We start from the raw sequence: 5,158 nt of genomic DNA, 5'->3' as shown, positions 1-5,158 counted from the left end.
ATTTTCTCATGTGCGTGTTGGCCAGATCTATGTCTTCCTCTGTGAAATTTCGGCTCATGCCTTTTGCCCATTTCATGATTGGATTGTTTGTTTCTTTGCTGTTGAGTGTAATAAGTTCTTTATAGATCTTGGAAGCTAGCCCTTTATCAGATATGTCATTTGCAAATATATTCTCCCATTCTGTAGGATGTCTTTTAGTTTTGTTGACCATTTCTTTTGCTTTGCAAAAGCTTATCTTGATGAAGTCCCAATAGTTCATTTTTGCTTTTGTTTCTCTTGCCTTCATGGATGTATCTTGCAAGAAGTTACTGTGGCTGAGTTCAAAAAGGGTGTTGCCTGTGTTTTCCTCTAGGATTTTGATGGAATCTTGTCTCACATTTAGATCTTTCATCCATTTTGAGTTTATCTTTGTGTCTGGTGCAAGAGGGATGCCCAATTTTCCCAGCACCATTTATTGAAGAGACTATCCTTTTTCCAGTGGATACTCTTTCCTGCTTTGTCGAATATTAGTTGACCATAAAGTTGAGGGTACACTTCTGGGTTCTCTCTTCTGTTCCATTCATCTATGTGTCTGTTTTTGTGCCAGTACCACACTGTCTTGATGACCACAGCTTTGTAGTACAACCTGAAATCTGGCATTGTGATGCCCCCAGATATGTTTTTTTTTTAATTCCCCTGGCTATTTGGGGTCTTTTCTGATTCCACACAAATCTTAAAATAATTTGTTCCAACTCTCTGAAGAAAGTCCATGGTATTTTGATAGGGATTACATTAAACGTGTATATTGCCCTGGGTAACATTGACATTTTCACAGTATTAATTCTGCCAATCCATGAGCATGGAATATTTTTCCATCTCTTTGTGTCTTCCTCAATTTCTTTCAGAAGTGTTCTGTGGTTTTTAGGGTATAGATCCTTTATCTCTTTGGTTAGCTTTATTCCTAGGTATCTTATGCTTTGGGTGCAATTGTAAATGGGATTGACTCCTTAATTTCTCTTTCTTCAGTCTCATTGTTACTTCTGGGCATTGATTTTGTATCCTGCCACACTGCAAAATTGCTGTATGAGTTCTAGCAATCTTGGGGTGGAGTCTTTTGGGTTTTCTATGTAGAGTATCATGTCATCGGTGAAAAGGGAGAGTCTGACTTCTTCTTTGCCAATTTGAATGCCTTTAATGTCTTTTTGTTGTCTGATTGCTGAGGCTAGGACTTCTAATACTTCTAGTACTATGTTGAATAGCAGTGGTGAGAGTGGACATCCCTGTCTTGTTCCTGATCTTAGGGGAAAGGCTCCCAGTGCTTCCCCATTGAGAATGATATTTGCTGTGGGCTTTTCATAGATGGCTTTTAAGATGTTGAGGAATGTTCCCTCTATCCCTACACTCTGAAGAGTTTTGATCAGGAATGGATGCTGCATTTTGTCAAATGCTTTCTCTGCATCTATTGAGAGGATCATATGGTTCTTGTTTTTTCTCTTGCTGATATGATGAATCATATTGACTATTTTACGAGTGTTGAATCAGCCTTGCATCCCGGGGATAAATCCTACTTGGTCATAGTGAATAATCTTCTTAATGTATTGTTGTATCCTATTGGCTAGTATCTTGTTGAGAATTTTTGCATCCATGTTCATCAGGGATATTGGTCTATAATTCTCCTTTTTGGTGGTATCTTTGTCTGGTTTTGGAATTCAGGTGATGCTGGCCTCATAGAACGAGTTTGGAAGTACTCCATCTCTTTCTATCTTTCCGAACAGCTTTAGTAAATAAGTATGGTTTCTTCTTTAAATGTTTGATAGAATTCCCCAAGGAAGCCATATGGCCCTGGACTTTTGTGTCTTGGGAGATTTTTGATGACTGCTTCAATTTCCTCCCTGGTTATTGGCCTGTTCAGGTTTTCTATTTCTTCCTGTTCCAGTTTTGGTAGTTTGTGGTTTTCCAGAAATGCGTCCATTTCTTCTAGATTGCCTAATTTATTGGCGTTTAGCTATTCATAATAGGTTTTTAATATCATTTGTATTTCCTTGGTGTTGGTAGTGATCTCTCATTTCTCATTCATGATTTAATTAATTTGAGTCTTCTCTCTCTTCTTTTTAATAAGGTTGGCTAATGGTTTATCTATCTTATTAATTCTTTCAAAGAACCAACTCCTGGTTTTGTGGATCTCTTCCACAGTTCAGTTCTTCTGGTCTCTATTTCATTGAGTTCTGCTCGAATCTTTATTAACTCTCTTCTGCTGGGTGTAGGATCTATTTGCTGTTTTTTCTCCAGCTCCTTTATGTGTAAGGTTAGCTTTTGTATTTGAGTTCTTTCCAGTTTTTGGATGGATGCTTGTATTGCGATGTATTTCCCCCTCAGGACTGCTTTTGCTGCATCCCAAAGATTTTGAACGGTTGTATCTTCATTCTCATTAGTTTCCATGAATATTTTTAATTCTTCCTTAATTTCCTCGTTGACCCTTTCATCTTTTAGCAGGATGGTCCTTAACCTCCACATGTTTGAAATCCTTCCGAATTTCCTCTTGTGATTTAGTTCTAATTTCAAAGCATTATGGTCTGAGAATATGCAGGGGATGATCCCAATCTTTTAGTACTGGTTAAGACCTGATTTGTGACCCAGTATATGGTCTATTCTGGAGAAAGTTCCATGTGCACTTGAGAAGAATGTGTATTTAGTAGTGTATGGATGTAAAGTTCTGTAGATATCTGTGAAATCCATCTGATCCAGTGTATCATTTAAAGCTCTTGTTTCTTTGGGGATGTTGTGCTTAGAAAACCTATCAAGTATAGCAAGTGCTACATTGAAGTCACCAGGTGTAAGTGTATTATTATCTAAGTATGTCTTAACTTTGGTTATTAACTGATTGATATATTTGGCAGCTCCCACATTTGGGGCATATATATTGATGATTGTTAAGTCCTCTTCTTGGATAGATCCTTTAAGTATGATATAGTGTTCCTCTTCATCTCTTGGGATAAACTTTAGTTTATCTGATATAAGGACGGCTACCCCTGCTTTCTTTTGAGAACCATTTGAATGGTACATGGTTCTCCAACCTTTTATTTTCAGGCTGTAGGTGTCCGTATGTCTAAAATGAGTCTCTTGTAGACAGCAAATAGATGGGTCCTGCTTTTTTATCCAGTCTGAAACCCTGCACCTTTTGATGGGGTCATTAAGCCCATTCACGTTCAGAGTTACTATTGAAAGGTATGAGTTTAGTGTCATCATGATACCTATTCAGTCCCTGTTTTTGTGGATTGTTCCGTTAGACTTCCTCTTAAAAAGGAATTTTAGGAGTCCCCCCTTAGAATAAAGGGGAAAGTAGAAAAAATGAGTGGGAAGTATCAGAAAGGGAGACAGAACATGAAAGACTCCTAACTCTGGGAAACGAATTAGGGGTGGTGGAAGGGGAGGTGGGCGGGGGGTGGGGGTTACTGGGTGACAGGCACTGAGATGGGCACTTGACAGGATGAGCACTGGGTGTTATTCTATATGTTGGCAAATCGAACACCAATAAAAAATAAATTTATAAAAAGAAAAGAGTCCCCCCCCCTTAAAATTTCTTGCAGAGCTGGTAAAAATATGGAACGCTTCACGAATTTGCATGTCATCCTTGCGCAAGGGCCATGCTAATCTTCTCTGTATCATTCCAAGTTTAGTATATGTGCTGCTTAAGCAGGCACAGGATGATTACTTTTAAATCCATTTGATTCCTTTCAATAATATTTCATTGAGCAGCCACTACATACCAGTTAAATCCCTTAACTAAAGTACTCCTTCTCAAACCACACTGGTTGTAGAATTTGTAGGATAGGAACCTAAGACCTTATGGAAAAATTAAATCAGGAATGGCTACTCACAACAGAACCTATGAAAATACTGTTAGATCTTCTTCTAAGGCTATCATTTTTCCACTCTTGGCAAGATTTGGAGCATCATCATCCCCTACTCAGCCACTTAATTATAGCCTCAAAAAATAAAATATTTGTTAATTTAAGGACTTCACAATATTTATGTAACATATATTTCCATTGAATGGCACATAGTACTACTATTTGACATAAACCACCAAGTGGTAATGCTCTTGGTGCAAAATAATAAATTTTTATAATTTCTAGGGTAAAAGTGACTGACAAGATAAAGAACTAAATGTTGTCTGATTGATATACTAGTCACTAGCCACATCACATGAAATGAGGCTAATCTAAATTGACATATGCTTTAAGTATAAAATAACACATTTCAAATACTTAGTATGGAAAAATAATGCAAAAATTAACAATAATCTTATGTTTATTCATGTTGAAGTGATATTTTTATATACTGTTAAATAAAACATTAAAATTAATTTCACTCATTTTTAGTATTTATAATATGAGTACTAGAAATTTAAAATATATATGTGACTTGCATTATTTTTCTATTGAACAGCACTTGCAAAAGAAGGAAGTGGCAAAAGAATGTGGATTCATCCTTTAAGAGACACTGAAGCATTCCCTAAGTGACTGCAACAATTTTGATTTTGAAACTTGCCACCCCATATCCTTGATCTAAAACTCTTCCATTTATGGAAAGTATTATAAAAATGTAAACATTTTTTGGAATATGCCCTAATTCACCGCAAGAGAGAAGAATCTCTTGAGCTGCAGCACCCTCACATAAAAGTTAAAATTAGAGAAGCAAAATGAAGAACCTACTCTAATTTAACCCCTTAGATTTAGGCAGCTGGTCATCAGTAACTGTTTTAACACCTACTTTTATACATATTATATAGTATAATAATAACTTATATTGGTAGGAGAGGTTTAAATCAACTCTTTCTTAAACCATATTCCAAAGAGATAGGTAGCAATGATTTAATCTGTTCTTTCAGATGTACATTACATAGACTTAGAATGCACAGTCAGTCCTTACATAGGTTTCTAAGAGGTTCTAAATGTGGTCTTACTTGCTTTGACAGTCTGAATTAAATAACATAAGACGATGATTGCCTTTTCTCCATTAAATTGGATAATAACTCCTAAGTTAAATTATAATTTCAAAATAAAACTACAAAAAAGCTGGATCTATCAAAAATACATTGCCAGCGTATCTGCCCAATATCTGAAGACTAGGTGAGATCAGAGGTTGCAAATAGCTAATTTCCTGAGTTAAGTCCCCC

At 36.3% G+C, this 5,158-nt stretch overlaps 1 non-coding gene across 1 annotated transcript; it reads right to left on the bottom strand.

The window, feature by feature from the left end:
- Window positions 1-3,573: 3,573 nt before the first annotated feature.
- LOC119864528 lies at window positions 3,574-3,680 on the bottom strand. The gene has a single exon (XR_005374356.1). It is a non-coding gene; the product is annotated as a U6 spliceosomal RNA (small nuclear RNA).
- Between the last annotated feature and the right edge of the window lie 1,478 nt (window positions 3,681-5,158).

The sequence above is a fragment of the Canis lupus genome, chromosome 19, assembly GCF_011100685.1.
Source record: "Canis lupus familiaris isolate Mischka breed German Shepherd chromosome 19, alternate assembly UU_Cfam_GSD_1.0, whole genome shotgun sequence".
Lineage (NCBI taxonomy): Eukaryota > Metazoa > Chordata > Mammalia > Carnivora > Canidae > Canis > Canis lupus.
The sequence above is the reverse complement of the archived record's forward strand: the minus strand, read 5'-3'. Positions and strand labels throughout refer to the sequence as shown.